General features: G+C 41.5%; 13 non-coding genes and 3 pseudogenes across 13 annotated transcripts; all 16 read left to right on the top strand.

Moving 5' to 3' along the window:
• Positions 1-7,491: 7,491 nt before the first annotated feature.
• On the top strand, positions 7,492-7,609 carry LOC142536125 (5S ribosomal RNA). Its single transcript, XR_012818025.1, has one exon. It is a non-coding gene; the product is annotated as a 5S ribosomal RNA (ribosomal RNA).
• A 631-nt stretch (positions 7,610-8,240) lies between these two features.
• On the top strand, positions 8,241-8,359 carry LOC142536126 (5S ribosomal RNA). Its single transcript, XR_012818026.1, has one exon. It is a non-coding gene; the product is annotated as a 5S ribosomal RNA (ribosomal RNA).
• Positions 8,360-9,043: 684 nt separating this feature from the next.
• On the top strand, positions 9,044-9,163 carry LOC142536129 (5S ribosomal RNA; annotated as a pseudogene).
• Positions 9,164-9,833: 670 nt separating this feature from the next.
• LOC142536128 (5S ribosomal RNA) lies at positions 9,834-9,953 on the top strand (annotated as a pseudogene).
• Positions 9,954-12,273: 2,320 nt separating this feature from the next.
• Positions 12,274-12,392, top strand: LOC142536120 (5S ribosomal RNA). The gene has a single exon (XR_012818020.1). It is a non-coding gene; the product is annotated as a 5S ribosomal RNA (ribosomal RNA).
• A 596-nt stretch (positions 12,393-12,988) lies between these two features.
• Positions 12,989-13,107, top strand: LOC142536132 (5S ribosomal RNA). The gene has a single exon (XR_012818029.1). It is a non-coding gene; the product is annotated as a 5S ribosomal RNA (ribosomal RNA).
• A 671-nt stretch (positions 13,108-13,778) lies between these two features.
• LOC142536124 (5S ribosomal RNA) lies at positions 13,779-13,897 on the top strand. Its single transcript, XR_012818024.1, has one exon. It is a non-coding gene; the product is annotated as a 5S ribosomal RNA (ribosomal RNA).
• Positions 13,898-14,493: 596 nt separating this feature from the next.
• On the top strand, positions 14,494-14,612 carry LOC142536133 (5S ribosomal RNA). Its single transcript, XR_012818030.1, has one exon. It is a non-coding gene; the product is annotated as a 5S ribosomal RNA (ribosomal RNA).
• A 682-nt stretch (positions 14,613-15,294) lies between these two features.
• On the top strand, positions 15,295-15,413 carry LOC142536127 (5S ribosomal RNA). The gene has a single exon (XR_012818027.1). It is a non-coding gene; the product is annotated as a 5S ribosomal RNA (ribosomal RNA).
• A 684-nt stretch (positions 15,414-16,097) lies between these two features.
• Positions 16,098-16,216, top strand: LOC142536119 (5S ribosomal RNA). The gene has a single exon (XR_012818019.1). It is a non-coding gene; the product is annotated as a 5S ribosomal RNA (ribosomal RNA).
• A 685-nt stretch (positions 16,217-16,901) lies between these two features.
• LOC142536122 (5S ribosomal RNA) lies at positions 16,902-17,020 on the top strand. Its single transcript, XR_012818022.1, has one exon. It is a non-coding gene; the product is annotated as a 5S ribosomal RNA (ribosomal RNA).
• Positions 17,021-17,702: 682 nt separating this feature from the next.
• Positions 17,703-17,821, top strand: LOC142536121 (5S ribosomal RNA). The gene has a single exon (XR_012818021.1). It is a non-coding gene; the product is annotated as a 5S ribosomal RNA (ribosomal RNA).
• Positions 17,822-18,504: 683 nt separating this feature from the next.
• LOC142536134 (5S ribosomal RNA) lies at positions 18,505-18,623 on the top strand. The gene has a single exon (XR_012818031.1). It is a non-coding gene; the product is annotated as a 5S ribosomal RNA (ribosomal RNA).
• Positions 18,624-19,307: 684 nt separating this feature from the next.
• LOC142536131 (5S ribosomal RNA) lies at positions 19,308-19,426 on the top strand (annotated as a pseudogene).
• Positions 19,427-20,113: 687 nt separating this feature from the next.
• LOC142536123 (5S ribosomal RNA) lies at positions 20,114-20,232 on the top strand. The gene has a single exon (XR_012818023.1). It is a non-coding gene; the product is annotated as a 5S ribosomal RNA (ribosomal RNA).
• Positions 20,233-20,915: 683 nt separating this feature from the next.
• On the top strand, positions 20,916-21,034 carry LOC142536130 (5S ribosomal RNA). The gene has a single exon (XR_012818028.1). It is a non-coding gene; the product is annotated as a 5S ribosomal RNA (ribosomal RNA).
• The last annotated feature ends 716 nt before the right edge of the window (positions 21,035-21,750 follow it).

Below are 21,750 nucleotides of genomic sequence, written 5' to 3'. Positions count from 1 at the left end.
CTCAAAATAACGGTACTATCAAATCAGATTCACAATATCAATAGTCTATACTGATCTAGTGAGTTCAGTAACTCATAAATTGCAATTTCTGGCAATACTGTCAATTCTGACTAATCCATCACGTCTTCATGCCGTGCTGATCAACTGCTATATATCATCTGTAAATATAATATGCCCCCAAACAATATAAGCTATCTCAAATACTGTTTTAGAACAATACATACTCAAGCAGATACAAAACAACAATCGTATACGATAATCTATCAATTCAGACCAAAAATAAATTTCTGACATTTCTGAATTTCTGATCTTCATGATCTTTCTGATATCGGTATCATTCTCAGCCACTGATCATAATCTCAACTGTGTCAAATTCAATCGGTATACTAACTTCAGATATCGCATACTCTGAATGCAATCTGTTTCAAGCAGAATTCATATCTGAAAAATTTCTGTATACAATAATCACATTCTCAGAATATCCCATTCAATCTTCAGTTATTCGATTCAATCAGATGCTGCGAATATATCAAAATATCATAGATACAACGAGCATGAAATCATCAGAATATCTCTGAATATATTGAAATATGCCAAAGAGAAACACTAGATCAGATGTAACTCCTGTTCGGTACTCTTCTACTGGTCTTTCAATTCATTCAGTGTCATTCTACATTTAATATCATTCTGTACTAAATTCTAAAGCACAAACAGTACCTGATCTCAATTCAATTCTAGAATCTATCTTTCTGATATAAAGCAAATCTGAAATCTTATCTGGGCAAACATCAGCCAACTCGTACATCATTGGCAAATCTGCCAGTGCTAGACTCGATTTCAGTATGTCTACTGAATACATAAGGATACCATCTGTTCCTTTCTGTATCGATCGAGTCATATACAACACAGATATCAAAGGAATTCTGAATCTAGAATCCTTACCGTGAAATCTTTACTCATCAGCCCTATCTGTCTGAATCTTATATTTTTCTGGAAGGAATCTACACTAGTTCTGTACTTGTTCAGCATATTAATATCAATAATGACATCAAATCAGAGAACACAAGTACATCATAATCTAACTCAATCTCATTCTCATCTTACTGTAGTATACAATATGTCATAAAATCTCTGGTATCAATCTTTCCTTCCCAAAAGGTACAAAGATTAATACTACAGCAATACAGACCCAACAGATACCATGTATCAATGCAACTCAGTCAAAGATAATCATAGAAAATGCATTAGTATATATCAATACATATGCAATATAATCATAAAGTAACAGTACCTGCCACAATATCATCAAGTGTGCTCCGGGTCTGTTCCTCGATCACCACAACCAGATGGTCCAGCTCCCTGAAATCTACGGGAATCTCTTTGGGGACAAACTCTAGCAAAGTGTCCCGGCTGTCGGCAGATACGACAACTACCAGTCACTCCCTGGCATTGCTCTGTGGAATGTCTCCCTCCGCAAATCCTGCAATACACTCCAGTATAACTTGGGCTGGAACCACTGGAGCTAGTTGAACCGCTCAGTCCGCTCCCTAACTTCTTGAATGGCTTCTTTCGAGCTTTCAGCAAATCTTGCTTTCCACTCGTGCTGCCGCGTTCAAATCGGAGAGGGATTGCTGTGTCTGGGGTTGCATCGCAACACCCTTTTAGTTGTCTAATCAGACTCGCTTCCGCTCATCTTCGCTTTACTCAAGGCATCAGCAAAATGATAAGGTCGCTGCATATTCATCAATGCAACTATCTCCGAGTTCAGTCCTCTGATGAACTGATCTGCTACAGCTTCATCATTCCCAATTACCTGAGGAGAAAAAAACGCCGTAGAGTAGAGAATTTCCGCAACATATTCTTCAATATTCAGTTGGCCTTGTCTCAAATTCTCAAATTCTGCTTTCTTGTCCTCTCGGTACGAAACTGAGAAAAATCTTCAATAAAATTCAGTTCTGAATATTTCCCACGAAATCACTGTACCTCTCTATTCTAGCATTTTTTACTTGTAATCCACCCAACTCCTGCCAGTCTCTCGTAACCTGGTGGAATATCAGTTTAATTCTCTGCTCATCTGAATAATCAAGTAAATCAAACAGTATTTCTATGTCATCGAACCAGTTCTCACAATCTTCAGACGTCTCGGTACCACTCAGAATCGGCGGCTGAAATAACTGAAATTCTTTCAACTGTATTCTATCTGAGTTTCTAATACATCTATTTGTTCAGTCGAAGTACTACCCATTTCTGGAATTCTCCGTGGAGGGATATCTGCTTATCAAAACATTAGTACTCAAATACTACAAATCTGTTCCGATCTTTCTCTAATCATCTTACTGCTGATCATGAATCAGATCTGATTCATACTCAATAATACATAATACCAACTCAAATCAGATAATCAGGTAACCATGTATTTCAAAGCAGTAAAACCTAATCTCATGCTAGCATTCACATGCAAGGAAAGAAAACTCAATCTACCTCGCTCATTCTCTTCTATCTCAATCTAAAGGATCTATCGCTCTGATACCACCTGTTGTGGGGACCCGGACGTTAATCATCTTCTTAATCATCTTTGGGATTTAATTATCAATTAAGATAAACAGGGTCTAAAAGTATTAAACCAAGTCTACATCCAAGTCCGGAATCACCACTCTAATCTCGATCTCTCATCATCCTCTTGACCCTGATCCTGTCCCACCTGTTGTCATGCACACATACAAACAAGACAACAGCCGGATACTCCGGTGAGAATAAATCCCAGTATAAATAATGTATACATGCAGTTAACTGAATTAACATAAAAGCATGAATTATATCTTATCACATGTAGCATAGTCAATAACATGTATCAATACCAATCTGTAAATAAAACATGAATCGTAATCTACGAAACATAAATCAATATGGATCTGTAAATCAAGTTCTAGTCTCGATATCTAAGACTCGACTCATCTCTTATTCTAATCTAGGGATCCCGATCTAATTTAGACTTTGGTATGCTGTATCGAATGTCTACAATAGACGTCGATCTACATCTAAGCTCATCGATACACCGTAAGTCTAGAGTCTACGCGGTTCTGACAAAGCCTCGGCGATTCTGCCCTAGCTAGGCTGATCTGCCCTAGACTCAAACTCTGGCTCTGCTATAGTTCAATAGACTAAACATATCAATCTAATAATCTGCAAATATCAATGCAATAAGGTAAAGTATGTGATTTTGGGAAACTCAAGTCAAACCTAACTCGAGTTGTGCAATCCCGAATCAACATTTATTTATACCTTTATCTTCTCGATCCGACGAAGACGAAGTCTCGTATTCCAATCTGTCCATAACCAGTCTGGCGATGACAATCGCATAAATACAATATCAATATATAAATCAATTCAAGACTTGTTCTGATCAATACTCAAACCAATACATAATCTGATCCATATCTGAACAAGGCACAATCTAATTCATATCAACGATATCACGATACAATCGAAATCATTACTGAATCTGATCAATCTAAATCAATACTGAATCTGATCAATATCAATCTACTGATGTTTCGACGGCATAACAATACAGTCACGATAACCCCGTCTATCTCAACATCACAGATATAATATCAGAATTCATAACCAGTATCAGTACAACTCATAATCTGAATAATAACACAATTCTGGTATAGAATCTCAACTAAATCAACTCTGAAATTCATAACGATTTCATAAACAGTCTATTCTTTAATCTGACTTCGATTCTATGATGTCTAACATGTCAAGAACATCATATATGAATTCCATTTAATTCTGACAACATCATAATTTCAGAACATGTCTAAACGTAACAAAACTTACATCCAGTTGTAGCCTGCGTTGATTGGAACACAGTACTGAAGTCGGATTCAAAAACAGACGGACGGATTTTTCATAAATCTCGATCAAAAGCAGAAGCTGCTTCTTCCGTTCCTTTCTTTCTTTTTCCTTCTGAGGATTATCGTTTGTATGTTTATATATATATATACATACATATTTCGTGCATGCAAGAAAAGCGGCTCACTCCTTCATAAAACACGTCTCGCGCATATGAGCGATCCCAATCGGCGCATATGCGCGAGACACTCGGTCTCCGTGCATATCCTGTACATCGCCTCGCGCATATGCGCGACTCATCTCCGCGCATATGCCTGAGACCCTCTGGAGTCACTCGCATAGGCTTCGCGCATATGCGCGACATCTTCCGTGCATATGCGCGAGGTCTTCTGCCTGTTTGGCGCATGTGCGCGCATCCGGTCGCGCATGTGCGCCGATGCTACTGTCCTCGCACATCCATTTTCACACGCTATCTCATTTCGTGTCTCGGTTAGGCCTTTCGTAATTATCTCGATTAAAAATCAATAATCGTATTAATTATTGCCAAATCATTTCAGATTAATCTCAGATTACGGTAATCAAATTCTCGGGCCTTACAACTAATGCACCGGATCCCATCAAAACTCCGAAGTTAAGCGTGCTTGGGCGAAAGCAGTACTAGGATGGGTGACCCCTTGGGAAGTCCTCGTGTTGCATCTCTTTTCGTGTTTTTCTATTTTTGATTACTTGTTGACAGACGATTTTCGGCTCAAATCATCTGAATCTTGATCGGGACCAGATAAGACATGTGAAATCAACGTAGCTCGGGCACTGCCGGATTTGGACAAAATTGTAGCCTAATTTGATTGTAAACGGACAAACGAATGAGACTCATTACTCTGCAATGAGCTGGCGAGATTTTAACCAAATTCCTTCTCTTAGACCCTCTAACTTGCAATTTTCCGCTTCTGTTAAGCTTCTGTTTCCTCGAGAAATCCGCTTAGAAAGTTCGAAATTTGATTCCGGTTCCATTTTATCGTATCCCATTCATAATAATAGCTTTATATTCGCTATTTTCTTCTTATTATTTTTTTTCCTATTTTCTGGGAACATTTAGAGATTTTTGTTGTCGTGAGCCGGTTCTGTGCGGAAGGGTATGACATAGATTACTCCGGACACGGTTAATTCATTAAAAAAAAATAATCCATAATTTACGTAAACGGTCGCGACACGAAAACTTCCCAGGGAGGTCACCCATCCTAGCTCTGCCATCGCGCCAGAACGCTTAACTTCATGGTTCTGATTGGGCGAGAGCAGTGCCTCGTGTTTTCCATCGCCGCCCGCTCCACACGTACTCGAGGGATATAAGAATAAACATCCCACTCAATGTCGGGTGCGATCATACCATCACTAATGCTTCGTAAGCGCGGACGCTGCTCACGTGGTGCCACGTCCGCGCGACGGAATAATTAGCGACGGAATATATATAAAACCATCGCTCAAATTGAATCAGCGATGGTTTATAAACTGTCGCTAAAATGGAATCAGCGACGGTTTAATATATGTCACGAAAATAGAATCAGCGACGGTTTCGAAACCGACGCTAGTTTGAGCAACGGTTTAAAAACCGTCGTTATTCCTAAATTTTGGTTATTTTATTAAGGGTGAGGACATGATAATAACCACCTATGGGACACCAACTATTGCACTTTAGGTTTTTGTTTTTTTTTTTTAATATCAACATACACTTTTATTAATTTTTTTCAACAATTCAAATATATATTTAGTCTCTCCATAATTTATTAACGACTGCAGATAATTGTATTAACAACGTGCACATGTACGCAGCGGATAATCTTGAACTTTCAATGGTTTGCATCTTTGCAGCATGCAATGTTCGCTGCGGAAAAAGAATTTGCGCGATGCGAAAAACCATTTTTGTTGTAGTGAACACAGAGAAAAAAACAGACAAAAATTCATCACGAAATAAGTTTTTTCAAGAATCTCTACTATTCAAAAAAGATTCGTGAGATAAAGATTCGTGAAACCGTTTCACAAGAGACCTACTAAAAATTTCTGTTTAAATCTTAAATTTAACAAGAATTATTATTTGTTTAATAAATTTAATTCACGATCTTCCAGTCAAAATAGTAATGAAATTTTATCAAGAAAATGTTTTTTAAATAATCATTTAATTTTATATATATTGGACAAGATTAAATATTCCCGAAAAAACTTATTTCGTGATGAATTTTTGTCTTTTTTTTCTCTGTCTTCACTACAACAAAAATGGTTTTTCGCAGCGCGCAAATTCTTTTTCCGTAGCGAACATTGCATGCTGCAAAGATGCAAACCGTTGAAAGTTTAAGATTATCCGTGGCGTACATGTGCACGCTGTTTATACTATTATCTGCGGCTGTTAATGAATACTAGTTTCTCTGCACAGGCGATGCGTGTGTGTACAGTCTTTTTTTATCATTATCGATAAAATAAAGTGAAATTGGATAAATTATGGAGAAACTAAATTGATATTTGAATTGTTGAAAAAAAAATAAAAAATAAAAGTGTGTTGAAATTTAAAAAAAAAACAAAAAACTAAAGTAAAATATTAGTGTCCTATAAATGGTTATTATCATGTACTCACCCTTAATAAAATAACCAAAATTTAGGAATAGCGACGGTTTTAAACCGTCGCTGATTCAATTTTAGCGACGGTTTGTTATATATTCCGTCGCTAAATATTCCGTCGCGCGGACGTGGCACTACGTGAGCAGGGTCCGCGCTTACGAAGCATAGACGCTGCTCCACGTGGGCAGCGTCCGCGCTTCGTAAGCGCGGATTGAGGTATATTTGCATACTCTTTTTTTTACATTATAATTGAAATTAATTTTAAAATTTAAATTATTTTTTTAAAAAAACCCCAGTACTAGGATGGGTGACCCCCTGGGAAGTCCTCGTGTTGCACCCCTTTTCGTGTTTTTCTATTTTTGATTACTTGTTGACAAACGATTTTCGGCTCAAATCATCTGAATCTCGATCGGAACCAGATAAGACATGTGAAATCAACGTAGCTCGGGCACGGCCGGATTTTGATAAAATTTTAGGCTAATTTTATTGTAAACGGGAAAAAGAATGAGACTCTTTACTCGGCAATGAGCTGGCGATATTTTAGCCGAATTCCTTCTCTAAGACCCTCTAATTTTCGATTTTTCGCTTCTGTTAAGTTTTCGTTTCCTCGAGAAATGCGTTTAGGAAGTCCGAAATTCGATACCGGTTCTATTTTATCGTATCTCAGGCATAATAATAGCTTTACATTCGCCATTTTCTTTTTCTTATTTTTTTTCTATTTTCTGGGAACATTTAGCTATTTTTGTTGTCGTGAGCCGGTTCTGTGCGAAAGGGTATGACGCAGATTACTCCGGAGACGGTTAAATAATTAAAAACAATTATTTCGACTGTTTTAGCTATAATTTACGTAAACGGTCGCGACACGAGGACTTCCCAGGGAGGTCACCCATCCTAGCTACGGCATCGCGTCAGAACTCTTAACTTCATGGTTCTGATTAGGAGAGAGCAGTGCCGCGTTTTGTCCATAGCCGTCCGCGCCACACGTACTCGAGGGATATAAGAATAAACATCCCACTCAATGTCGGGTGCGATCATACTAGAACTAATGCACCGAATCCCATCAGAACTCCGAAGTTAAGCATGCTTAGGCGAGATCAGTACTAGGATGGGTGACCCCTGGGAAGTCCTCGTGTTGCACCCCTTTTCGTGTTTTTCAATTTTTGATTACTTGTTGACAGACAATTTTTGGCTCAAATAATCTGAATCTCGATCGGGACTAGATAAGACATGTGGAATCAACGTAGCTCGGGCACTTCCGGAGTTGGACAAAATTGTAGCCTAATTTGATTGTAAACGGGCAAACGAACGAGACTCATTACTCCGCAATGAGCTGATGAGATTTTAGCCGAATTCTTTCTCCATGACCCTCTAATTTGCGATTTTCCGCTTCTGTTAAGCTTCCGTTTTCTCAAGAAATCCGCTTAGAATGTCCGAAATTCGCTATTTTATTCTTCATATTTTTTTCTATTTTCTGGGAACATTTAGCGATTTTTGTTGTCTTGAGCAGGTTCTGTGCGGAAGGGTGTGACGCATATTACGCCGGAGACGGTTAACTCATTAAAAACAATTATTTCGATTGTTTTATCCATAATTTACGTAAAGGGTCGCGACACGAGGACTACCCAGGGAGGTCACCTATCCTAGCTCTGCCATCGCGCCAGAACGCTTAACTTCATGGTTCTGATTGGGCGAGAGCAGTGCCGCGTGTTGTCCATCGCCGCCCGCTCCACTCGTACTCGAGGCATATAAGATTAAACATCCCACTCAATGTCGGGTGTGATCATACCTGCACTTATGCACCGGTTCCTATCAGAACTCCGAAGTTAAGCGTGCTTGGGCGAGAGTAGTACTATGATGGGTGAACCCCTGGAAACTCCTCGTGTTGCACCCCTTTTCGTGTTTTTCAATTTTTGATTACTTTTTGACAGACGATTTTCGGCTCAAATCATCTGAATCTCGATCGGGACCAGATAAGTCATGTGAAATCAACGTCGCTTAGGCACTGCCGGATTTGGACAAAATTGTAGGCTAATTTGATTGTAAACGGGCAAACGAACGAGACTCATTACTCCGCAATGAGCTGGCGAGATTTTAGCCGAATTCTTTCTCTATGACCCTCTAATTTGTGATTTTCCGCTTCTGTTAAGCTTCCGTTTTCTCAAGAAATCCGCTTAGAATGTCCGAAATTCGATTCCAGTTCCATTTTATCGTATCCCAGGCATAATAATAGCTTAACATTCGCTATTTTATTCCTCATATTTTTTTTCTATTTTTCTGGGAACATTTAGCGATTTTTGTTGTCTTGAGCAGGTTCTGTGCGGAAGGGTGTGACGCATATTACGGCGGAGATGGTTAACTCATTAAAAACAATTATTTTGATTGTTTTATCCATAATTTACGTAAAGGGTTGCGACACGAGGACTTCCCAGGGAGGTCACCTATCCTAGCTCTGCCATCGCGCCAGAACGCTTAACTTCATGGTTCTGATTGGGCGAGAACCGTACTGCGTATTATCTATCGCCGCCCGCTCCACACGTACTCGAGGGATATAAGAATAAACATCTCATTGAATGTCGGGTGCGATCATACCAGCACTAATGCACCGGATTCCATCAGAACTCCGAAGTTAAGCGTGCTTGGGCGAGAGCAGTACTAGGATAGGTGACCCCCTGGGAAGTCGTCCTTTTCGTGTTTTTCTATTTTTGATTAATTTTTGGCAGACGATTTTCAACTCAAATCGTCTGAATCACGATCGAGAGCAGATAAGACATGTGAAATCAACGTAGCTCGGGCACTGCCGGATTTGGACAAAATTGAAGCCTAATTTGATTGTAAACGGGCAAACGAACGAGACTCATTGCTCTGCAATGAGCTAGCGAGATTTTAGCCGAATTCCTTCTTTAAAACCCTCTAATTTGCGATTTTCCGCTTCTGTTAAGCTTCCGTTTCCTCGAGAAATCCGCTTAGGAAGTCCAAATTCGATTTCGGTCCATTTTATCGTATCACAGGCATAATAATAGCTTTACATTCGCTATTTTCTTCTTCTTATTTTTTTTTCCATTTTCTGGGATCATTTAGCGATTTTTGTTGTCGTGAGCCGGTTCTGTGCGGAAGGATATGACGCATATTACGCCGGATACGGTTAACTCATTAAAAACAATTATTTCATTTGTTTTATCCATAATTTACGTAAAAGGTCGCGACACGAGGACTTCCCAGGGAAGTCACCCATCCTAGCTCTGCCATCGCGCCAGAACGCTTCACTTCATGGTTCCGATTGGGCGAGAGCAGTGCTGCGTGTTGTCAATCGCCACCCGCTCCACACGTACTCGAGGGATATAAGAATAAACATCTCATTGAATGTCGGGTGCGATCATACCAGCACTAATGCACCGGATTCCATCAGAACTCCGAAGTTAAGCGTGCTTGGGCGAGATCAGTACTAGGATAGGTGACCCCTTGGGAAGTCCTCCTTTTCGTGTTTTTCTATTTTTGATTACTTTTTGGCAGACAATTTTCAACTCAAATCGTCTGAATCACGATCGAGAGCAGATAAGACATGTGAAATCAACGTAGCTCGGGCACTGCCGGATTTGGATAAAATTGTAGCCTAATTTGATTGTAATCGGGTAAACGAACGAGACTCGTTACTCCGCAATGAGCTGGCGAGATTTTATCCGAATTCTTTCTCTAATACCCTCTAATTTGCGATTTTCCGCTTCTGTTAAGCTTCCGTTTCCTCGAGAAATCCGCTTAGGAAGTCCGAAATTTGATTCCGGTTCCATTTTATCGTATCCCAGGCATAATAATAAATTTACATTCGCTATTTTTTTTCCGATTTTTTTTCTATTTTCTGGGAACATTTAGCGATTTTTGTTGTCGTGTGCCGGTTCTGTACGGAAGGGTATGACGCAGATTACTCCGGAGACGGTTAACTCATTAAAAACAATTATTTCGACAGTTTTATCCATAATTTACGTAAACGGTCGCGACACGAGGACTTCCCTGGTCATGGATCGTTAGGATGGTCCAGCATGGGCCGAGGCCTTTGTTGGTTCAGCCTAATGGCCCGTGATCGTTACAAAAAAAGGCGCCTTTTTTTGTAACGGTCATGGGCCATTAGGCTGAACTAACAAAGGCCTCGGCCCATACCCACGCACCACTACTGGTCATGGGTCGTTAGGATGGTCCAACATGGGCATCGGCCCATGCCGATGCACCGTCACTCATAGAATATCTCACCCCTGGTAAGTGGTTTCTTTCGCCTTCCCCAACACTTGAACCCAGGACCTCCAGACTTAAGTACCTAGATTTCTAAGTGTTGGTACCAGTTGAGAATTTAGTCTTTTTATATTATTTTAGCCCTTATGAACCACGACTCGACCCCCGTGAACTATTTTTCAATTTTCCCAAGTTTTAAAAACCCTAATGACCCAAAATCTTCGACCCCGAGCCATCTCTTGATTTTCACGAGTTACCCCCGAACCATGTTGATCCAAAACTTGACCAGCGTCCTAAAGTACCTACTGGACCCAAAGATCCCACGGAAAACACCCAAAACGAAAAAACGAGCCCCATACTCCTCTACCATAAGCTGGCCGAGAAATCCTTGTTGGACAAGGACTCTTGATCAAGCTTCCCTGCCCCTACCAACAAACCCAGCCACCAAACCCACCTGTTGTGCACCCCCTAAGGACCCAGGCCCCCAAGACCACGCCCACCAGCCTGCAACAAGCCCAGAACCCAGCACGCAATTCCCCTTGATTCTCGGGTGGGAGTCATAGCTTGCTAGGACTCCTTCCCAGCCCTTGATCGCGAGTCCTAGCATGGCTAGGACTCTCTCCCTAACTCACCCACGACCTTGGCTAACCCCTGGAACTAGCCAACCAAGCCCTAGACCCTGCAACCATAAAACTGAACCCCTTTGCTCCATGACAGCAAGTTGTTGCACAGCTTGTGTTCTATTGCATGTGTGGTGTTAAGGTGATATCTAGGACTCTAAATCCCATGCAAAATCGTGCCTAAACATAACCTATATCATGGCAGCCCGTATATACATGTAAACGACAAATGTTTGAATCAAAATCATGCTTGGAATTTCATGGATTGCATAAAAACGAAAATAATTCAAAGTGTCACTTGTTTCCCAAAATTTTCATGCATAAAAATATAATATGATTTCATGATGGTTTTAAGGGAAGAATAGGTGTGCCTATGCGTAATTTACGCACGAAAAATCATTGACGATGAAGAAGAACGGAGCAAGAACCTTGGCTAAGACTTTCCTTTGGCAATGCTCGAAAGTTTGCCTCAATTTTTAAGCATGTGTAGGCCGTGTAATATAGGTATTTTCAGAAGAGTGGCCGTGTGCTTTTGAAAGAATCGTTGGGTTATGGGAAAGGTTTACATATTTTATACTTAATTAAATACTAACAAGGCTTTAGGCCTATTAAGCCCCTAATTAAGCCCATTAGTCTTTAATTAGAATTAAATAAAATATTAGTAAAGTTTTGGTAAAAATAGTTTGGGAATTAAATAGCCGATTTGCCAAAAAGTTCGTATTTTTTTATTGAAAAACCCACACCGATAAAATTTACGTCCCGTCGTATAAAATCAACATGCAAGTATCGAAATTTAAGGGACCAAAATGCAATATTTCGAAAGATTAGGGACCTAAGGGCAATTTACGAACGTTAAAGGGCTGAATCAGAATTTTCGAAATAATATAAGGATTTATTTGTTGTCCATCGCCGCCCGAGCCACACGTACTCGAGGGATATAAAAATAAACATCCCACTAAATGTCGGGTGCGATCATACCAGCACTAATGCATCGGATCCCATCAAAACTCCGAAGTTAAGCGTGCTTGGGCGAGAGCATTACTAGGATGGGTGACCCCCCGGGAAGTCCTCGTGTTGCACCCCTTTTCGTGTTTTTCTACTTTTGATTACTTGTTGACAAACGATTTTCGGCTCAAATCATCTGAATCTGGATCAGGACCAGATAAGACATGTGAAATCAACGTAGCTCGGGCACTGCCGGATTTGGACAAAATTGTAGGCTAATTCGATTGTAAACATGAAAACGAACGAGACTCATTACTCCGCAATGAGCTGGCGAGATTTTATCCGAATTCCTTCTCTAAGACCCTCTAATTTGCGGTTTTCCGCTTCTGTTAAGCTTCATTTCCTCGAGAAATCTGTTTAGGAAGTCCGAAATTCAATTCCGGTTCAATTTTATCGTAACCCAGGCAAAATATTAGCTTTACATTCGCTATTTTATTCTTCTTATTTTTTTCTATTTTCTAGGAACATTTTGCGATTTTTTTTGTCGTGAGCCGGTTCTGTGCGGAAGGATATGACGAAGATTACACCGGAAGTTAAGCGTTCTAACTCTGCCATCGCGCCAGAACGCTTAACTTCATGGTTCTGATTTGGCGAGAGCAGTTCCGCATGTTGTCCATCGCCGCTCGCGCCACACGTACTCGAGGGATATAAGAATAAACATCCCAATCAATGTTGGGTGCGATCATACCAGCACTAATGCACCAGATCCCATTAGAACTCCGAAGTTAAACGTGCTTGGGCGAGAGCAGTACTAGGATGGGTGACCCCTTGGGAAGTCCTCGTGTTGCACCCTTTTTCTTTTTTTTCTATTTTTTATACTTGTTGACAGACGATTTTCGGCTCAAAGCATCTGAACCACGATCGGGACCAGATAAGACATGTGAAATCAACGTAGTTCGGGCACTGCCGGATTTGGACAAAATTTTAGCCTAATTGGATTGTAAACGGGCAAATGAACGAGACTCATTACTCCGCAATGAGCTGGAGAGATTTTAGTCGAATTCCTTCTCTAAGACCCTCTAATTTGCGATTTTCCGCTTCCGTTTCCTCGAGAAATCCGTTTAGGAAGACCAAAATTCGATTCCGGTTCCATTTTATCGTATCCCAAGCATAATAATAGCTTTACATTTGCTATTTTCTTCTTCTTATTTTTTTTCTATTTTCTGGGAACATTTAGCGATTTTTGTTATCGTGAGCCGGTTCTGTACGGAAGGGTATGAAGCAGATTACTCTAGAGACGGTTAACTCATTAAAAACAATTATTTCGACAGTTTTAGCTATAATTTACGTAAACGGTCGAGACACGAGGACTTCACAGGGAGGTCACCCATCCTAGCTCTGCCATCGCGCCAGAACGCTTAACTTCATGGTTCTAAATGGGCGAGAGCAGTGCCGCGTGTTGTCCATCGCCGCCCGCTCCACACGTACTCAAAGGATATAAGAATAAACATCCCACTCAATGTCGGGTGCGATCATACCATCATTAATGCACCGAATCCCGTCAGAACTCCGAAGTTAAGCGTGCTTGGCCGAGAGCAGTACTAGGATGGGTGACCCCCCGGGAAGTCCTCGTGTTGCACCCCTTTTCGTGTTTTTCTACTTTTGATTACTTGTTGACAAACGATTTTCGGCTCAAATCATCTGAATCTGGATCAGGACCAGATAAGACATGTGAAATCAACGTAGCTCGGGCACTGCCGGATTTGGACAAAATTGTAGGCTAATTCGATTGTAAACGGGAAAACGAACGAGACTCATTACTCCGCAATGAGCTGGCGAGATTTTATCCGAATTCCTTCTCTAAGACCCTCTAATTTGCGGTTTTCCGCTTCTGTTAAGCTTCCTTTCCTCGAGAAATCTGTTTAGGAAGTCCGAAATTCAATTCCGGTTCAATTTTATCGTAACCCAGGCAAAATATTAGCTTTACATTCGCTATTTTATTCTTCTTATTTTTTTCTATTTTCTAGGAACATTTTGCGATTTTTTTTGTCGTGAGCCGGTTCTGTGCGGAAGGATATGACGAAGATTACACCGGAAGTTAAGCGTTCTAACTCTGCCATCGCGCCAGAACGCTTAACTTCATGGTTCTGATTGGGCGAGAGCAGTTCCGCATGTTGTCCATCGCCGCTCGCGCCACACGTACTCGAGGGATATAAGAATAAACATCCCAATCAATGTTGGGTGCGATCATACCAGCACTAATGCACCAGATCCCATTAGAACTCCGAAGTTAAACGTGCTTGGGCGAGAGCAGTACTAGGATGGGTGACCCCTTGGGAAGTCCTCGTGTTGCACTCTTTTTCTTTTTTTTCTATTTTTTATACTTGTTGACAGACGATTTTCGGCTCAAAGCATCTGAACCACGATCGGGACCAAATAAGACATGTGAAATCAACGTATCTCGGGCACTGCCGGATTTGGACAAAATTTTAGCCTAATTGGATTGTAAACGGGCAAATGAACGAGACTCATTACTCCGCAATGAGCTGGAGAGATTTTAGTCGAATTCCTTCTCTAAGACCCTCTAATTTGCGATTTTCCGCTTCCGTTAAGCTTCCGTTTCCTCGAGAAATCCGTTTAGGAAGACCGAAATTCGATTCTGGTTCCATTTTATCGTATCTCAAGCATAATAATAGCTTTACATTCGCTATTTTCTTCTTCTTATTTTTTTTCTATTTTCTGGGAACATTTAGCGATTTTTGTTATCGTGAGCCGGTTCTGTACGGAAGGGTATGAAGCAGATTACTCTAGAGACGGTTAACTCATTAAAAACAATTATTTCGACAGTTTTAGCTATAATTTACGTAAACGGTCGAGACACGAGGACTTCATAGGGAGGTCACCCATCCTAGCTCTGCCATCGCGCCAGAACGCTTAACTTCATGGTTCTGAATGGGCGAGAGCAGTGCCGCGTGTTGTCCATCGCCGCCCGCTCCACACGTACTCAAAGGATATAAGAATAAACATCCCACTCAATGTCGGGTGCGATCATACCATCATTAATGCACCGAATCCCGTCAGAACTCCGAAGTTAAGCGTGCTTGGCCGAGAACAGTACTAGTATGGGTGACCCCCTGGGAAGTCCTCGTGTTGCACCCCTTTTCGTGTTTTTCTTTTTTTGATTACATGTTGACAGACAATTTTCGTCTCAAATCATCTGAATCTCGATCGGGACCAAATAAGACATATGAAATCAACGTAGCTCGGGCACTGCCGAATTTGGACAAAATTATAGCCTAATTTTATTGTAAACAGGCAAACAAACGAGACTCATTACTCCTCAATGAGCTGGCGAGATTTTAACCAAATTCCTTCTCTAAGCCCCTTTAATTTGCGATTTTCCGCTTCTGTTAAGCTTCTGTTTCCTCGAGAAATCCGTTTAGGAAGTCCGAAATTCGATTCCGGTGCCATTTTATCGTATCCCAGTCATAATAATAGCTTTCCATTCGCTATTTTCTTCTTCTTATTTTTTTTTCTATTTTCTGGGAACATTTTGCTATTTTTATTGTCTTGAGAAAGGTCTGTGCAGAAGGGTATGACGCATATTACTCCGGAGACGGTTAACTCATTAAAAACAATTATTTCGACTTTTTTATCCATAGTTTACGGAAATGATCGCGACACGAGTACTTCCCAGGGAGGTCACCTATCCTAGCTTTGCCATCGCGCCAGAATGCTTAACTTCATGGTTCTGATTGGGTGAGAGCCGTGCCGCGTGTTGTCCATCGCTGTCCGCGCCACACGTACTCGAGGGATATAAGAATAAACATCACACTCAATGTCGGGTGCGATCATACCAGCACTAATGCACCGGATCCCATCAGAACTCCGAAGTTAAGCGTGCTTGGGCGAGAACAGTACTAGGATGGGTGACCCCTTGGGAAGTCCTCGTGTTGCACCACTTTTCGTGTTTTTCTATTTTAGATTACTTGTTGACAGACGATTTTCGACTCAAATCAACTGAATCTCGATCGGGACCAGATAAGACATGTGAAATCAACGTAGCTCGAGCACTGCCGGATTTGGACAAAATTGTAGCCTAATTTGATTGTAAACGGGCAAACAAACGAGACTCATTACTCCGCAATGAGCTGGCGAGAATTTAGCCGAATTCCTTCTCCAAGACCCTCTAATTTGCGATTTTACGCTTCTGTTAAGCTTCCGTTTCCTCGAAAAATCCGTTTAGGAAGTCCGAAATTCGATTCCGGTTCTATTTTATCGTATCCCAGGCATAATAATAGCTTTACATTCGCTATTTTCTTCTTCTTATTTTTCTTTTCCATTTCCTGGGAACATTTAGCGATTTTTTTTGTCGTGAGCCGGTTTTGTGCGGAAGGGTATGACGCAGATTACACCAGAGACGGTTGACTCATTAAAAACAATTATTTCGACAGTTTTAGCTATAATTTACGTAAACAGTCGAGACACGAGGAGTTCACAATGAGGTCACCCATCCTAGCTCTGCCATCGCGCCAGAACGCTTAACTTCATGGTTCTGATTGGGCGAGAGCAGTGCCGTGTGTTGTCCATCGCCGCCCGCTCGACACGTAATCGAGGGATATAAGAATAAACATCCCACTCAATGTCGGGTGCGATCATACCAGCACTAATGCACCGGATCCCATCAGAACTCCGAAGTTAAGCGTGCTTGGTCAAGAGCAGTACTAGGATGGGTGACCCCCTTGGGAGTCCTTGTGTTGCACTACTTTTCCTGTTTTTCTATTTTTTATTACTTGTTGACAGACGATTTTCGTCTCAAATCATCTGAATCTCGGTCGTGACCAGATAAGACATATGAAATTAACGTAGCTCGGGCACTGCCGAATTTGGACAAAATAGTAGCCCAATTTGATTGTAAACGGGCAAACGAACGAGACTCATTACTCCGCAATGAGCTGGCGAGATTTTAGCAAAATTCTTTCTCCAAGACCCTCTAATTTGCGATTTTCCGCTTCTGTTAAGCTTTCATTTCCTCGAGAAATCCGCTTAGGAAGTCCGAAATTCGATTCCGATTCCATTTTATCGTATCTCATGCATAATAATAGCTTTCCATTCGCTATTTTCTTTTTCTTATTTTTTTCTATTTTCTGGGAACATTTACCGATTTTTATTGTCTTGAGCAGGTTCTGTGCGGAAGGGTATGACGCATATTACTCCGGGGACGTTTAACTCATTAAAAACAATTATTTCATATGTTTTATCCATAATTTACGTAAATGGTCGCGAAACGAGGACTTCCCAGGGAGGTCACCCATCTTAGCTCTGCCATCGCGCCAGATCGCTTAACTTCATGGTTTTGATTGGGCGAGAGCAGTGCCGCGTGTTGTCCATCGCCGCCCGCGCCGCACGTACTCGAGGGATATAAGAATAAACATCCCACTCAATGTCAGGTGCGATCATACCAGCACTAATGCACCGGATCCCATAAGAACTCCGAAGTTAAGCATGCTTGGGCGAGAGCAGTACTATGATGGGTGAACCCCAGGGAAGTCCTCGTGTTGCACCTCTTTTCGTGTTAATCTATTTTTTATTACTTGTAGACAGACGATTTTCGGCTCAAATCATCTGAATCTCGATCGGGACCAGATAAGACATAAGAAATCAACGTAGCTCGGTCACTGCTGGATTTGGACAAAATTGTAGCCTAATTTGATTGTAAACGGGCAAACGAACGAGACTCATTACTCCGCAACGAGCTGACGAGATTTTAGACGAATTCCTTCTCTAAGACCCTCTAATTTACGATTTCCGCTTCTGTTAAGCTTCCATTTCCTCGAGAAATCCGCTTAGGAAGTTCTAAATTCGAGTCCGGTTCCATTTTATCATATTCAGGCATAATAATAGCTTTACATTTGCTATTTTCTTCTTCTTATTTTTTTTTTCTATTTTCTGGGAACATTTAGCGAATTTTGTTGTCTTGAGCAGGTTCTGTGCGGAAGGGTATGACGCATATTATTCCTGAGACGGTTAACTCATTAAAAACAATTATTTCGACTGTTTTATCCATAATTTACGTAAACGGTCGCGACACATGGACTTCCCAGGAAGGTCACCCATCCTAGCTCTGCCATCGGGCCAGAACGCTTTACTTCATGGTTCTGATTGGGCGAGAGCAGTGCCGCGTTTTGTCCATCGCCGCCCGCTCCACAAGTACTCGAGGGATATAAGAATAAACATCCCACTCAATGACGGGTGTGATCATACCAGCACTAATGCACCGGATCCCATCAGAACTCCGAAGTTAAGCGCGCTTGGGCGAGAGCAGTACTAGGATGGGTGACCCTCTTGGAAGTCCTCGTGTTGCACTCCTTTTCGTGTTTTTCTATTTTTGATTACTTGTTGACAGACGATTTTCGGCTCAAATCATCTGAATCTCGATCGGGACCAGATAAGTCATGTGAAATCAACGTCGCTCGGGCACTGCCGGATTTGGACAAAATTGTAGGCTAATTTGATTGTAAACGGGCAAACGAACGAGACTCATTACTCCGCAATGAGCTGGCAAGATTTTAGCCGAATTCTTTCTCTATGACCCTCTAATTTGTGATTTTCCGCTTCTGTTAAGCTTCCGTTTTCTCAAAAAATCCGCTTAGAATGTCCGAAATTCGATTCCAGTTCCATTTTATCGTATCCCAGGCATAATAATCGCTTAACATTCGCTATTTTATTCCTCATATTTTTTTTCTATTTTTCTGGGAACATTTAGCGATTTTTGTTGTCTTGAGCAGGTTCTGTGCGGAAGGGTGTGACGCATATTACGGCGGAGATGGTTAACTCATTAAAAACAATTATTTCGATTGTTTTATCCATAATTTACGTAAAGGGTTGCGACACGAGGACTTCCCAGGGAGGTCACCTATCCTAGCTCTGCCATCACGCCAGAACGCTTAACTTCATGGTTCTGATTGGGCGAGAGCAGTGCCGCGTGTTGTCCATCGCCGCCCGCTCCACTCGTACTCGAGGGATATAAGAATAAACATCCCACTCAATGTCGGGTGTGATCATACCTGCATTTATGCACCGATTCCTATCAGAATTTTGAAGTTAAGCGTGCTTGGGCGAGAGCAGTACTATGATGGGTGAACCCCTGGAAAGTCCTCGTGTTGCACCTCTTTTCGTGTTTTTCAATTTTTGATTACTTGTTGACAGACGATTTTCGGCTCAAATCGTCTGAATCGCGATCGATAGCAGATAAGACATGTGAAATCAACGTAGCTCGGGCACTGCCAGATTTGGACAAAATTGTAGCCTAATTTGATTATAATCAGGCAAACGAACGAGACCTCGTTACCTCCGCAATGAGCTGACGAGATTTTAGCCGAATTCCTTCTCTAAGACCCTCTAATTTGCGATTTTCCGCTTCTGTAAGCTTCTGTTTCCTCGAGAAATCCGCTTAGGATGTCCGAAATTATATTCCGTTCTATTTTATCGTATCTCAGGCATAATAATAGCTTTACATTCGCTATTTTCTTCTTCTTATTTTTTTTTTTCTATTTTCTGGGAACATTTCGTGATTTTTGTTGCCGTGAGCCGGTTCTGTGCGGAATGGTATGACGCAGATTACTCCGGAGACGGTTAACTCATTAAAAACAATTATTTCGACTGTTTTATCCATAATTTACGTAAACGGTCGCGACACGAGGTCTTCTCAGGGAGGTCACCCATCCAAGCTCTGCCATCGCGCCAGAACGCTTAACTTCGTGGTTATGATTGGGCGAGAGCAGTGCCGCGTGTTGTCCATCGCCGCCCGCTCCACACGTACTCGAGGGATATAAGAAATAAACATCCCACTCAATGTCGGGTGCGATCATACCAGCACTAATGCACTGGATCCCATCAGAACTTCGAAGTTAAACGTGCTTGGACGAAAGCAGTACTAGGATGGGTGACCTCTTTGGAAGTCCTTGTGTTGCACTCTTTTTCGTGTTTTTCTATTTTTGATTACTGCTTGGCAGACGATTTTGAGCTCAAACCATCTGAATCTCGATCGGGAGCAGATAAGACATGTGAAATCAACGTAGCTCGGGCACTGCCGGATTTTGACAAAATTGTAGCCTAATTTGATTGTAAACGGGCAAACGAACGAGACTCGTTACTCCGCAATGAGCTGGTGAGATTTTAGCCGAATTCCTTCTCCAAGACCCTCTAATTTGCGATTTTACGCTTCTGTTAAGCTTCCGTTTCCTCGAAAAATCCTTTTAGGAAGTCCGAAATTCGATTCCGGTTCTATTTTATAGTATCCCAGGCATAATAATAGCTTTACATTCGCTATTTTCTTCTTCTTATTTTTCTTTCTATTTCCTGGGAACATTTAGCGATTTTTTTTGTCGTGAGCCGGTTTTGTGCGAAGGGTATGACGCAGATTACACCAGAGACGGTTAACTCATTAAAACAATTATTTCGACAGTTTTAGCTATAATTTACGTAAACGGTCGAGACACGAGGACTTCACAGTGAGGTCACCCATCCTAGCTCTGCCATCGCGCCAGAACGCTTACACTTCATGGTTCTGATTGGGCGAGAGCAGTGCCGCGTGTTGTCCATCGCCGCCCGCTCCACAAGTACTCTAGGGATATAAGAATAAACATCCCACTCAATGTCGGGTGCGATCATACCAGCACTAATGCACCGGATCCCATCAGAACTCCGAAGTTAAGCGTGCTTGGGCGAGAGCAGTACTAGGATGGGTGACCCCCTTGGAAGTCCTCGTGTTGCAACCCCTTTTCATGTTTTTCTATTTTTGATTACTTGTTGACAGACGATTTTCGGCTCAAATCATCTGAATATCGATCGGGACCAGATAAGACATGTGAAATCAACGTAGCTCGGGCACTGCCGATTTGGACAAAATTGTAGGCTAATTTGATTGTAAACGGGCAAATGAACGAGACTGATTACTCCGCAATGAGCTGGCGAGATTTTAGCCGATTCCTTCTCTAAGACCCTCTAATTTGCAATTTTTCCCGCTTTCTGTTAAGCTTTCGTTTACTCGAGAAATCCGTTTAGGAAGTCCAAAATTCGATTCCGGTTCCATTTTAATCGTATCCCAGCATAATAATAGCTTTACTATTCGTTATTTTTCTTCTTCTTATTTTCTTTTTCAATTTTCTGGGAACATTTAGCGATTTTTGGTTGTCGTGAGCCGGTTCTGTACGGAAGGGTATGACGCAGATTACTCCGGAGATGGTTAACTTATTAAAAACAATTATTTCAACAGTTTTAGCTATAATTTACGTAAACGGTCGCGACACGAGGACTTTCCCAGGGGATGTCACCCCATCCTAGCTCTGGCATCGCGCCAAAACGCTTAACTTTTTGGTTCTTATTGGGCGAGAGCAGTGCCGCGTGTACGTCTCGAAAATCGAAAAGTCCACGTAACTACATGCATGCAAATTATTAAATTCTTCGGTATTTCATTAAATTCTTTTAAAGCATA

The sequence above is a fragment of the Primulina tabacum genome, unplaced genomic scaffold (genome assembly GCF_025594145.1).
Source record: "Primulina tabacum isolate GXHZ01 unplaced genomic scaffold, ASM2559414v2 Contig1233, whole genome shotgun sequence".
NCBI classification, from domain to species: Eukaryota; Viridiplantae; Streptophyta; class Magnoliopsida; order Lamiales; family Gesneriaceae; genus Primulina; species Primulina tabacum.
Note: the sequence above shows the minus strand (reverse complement) of the source record. Positions and strands in the feature narration are given on the sequence as shown.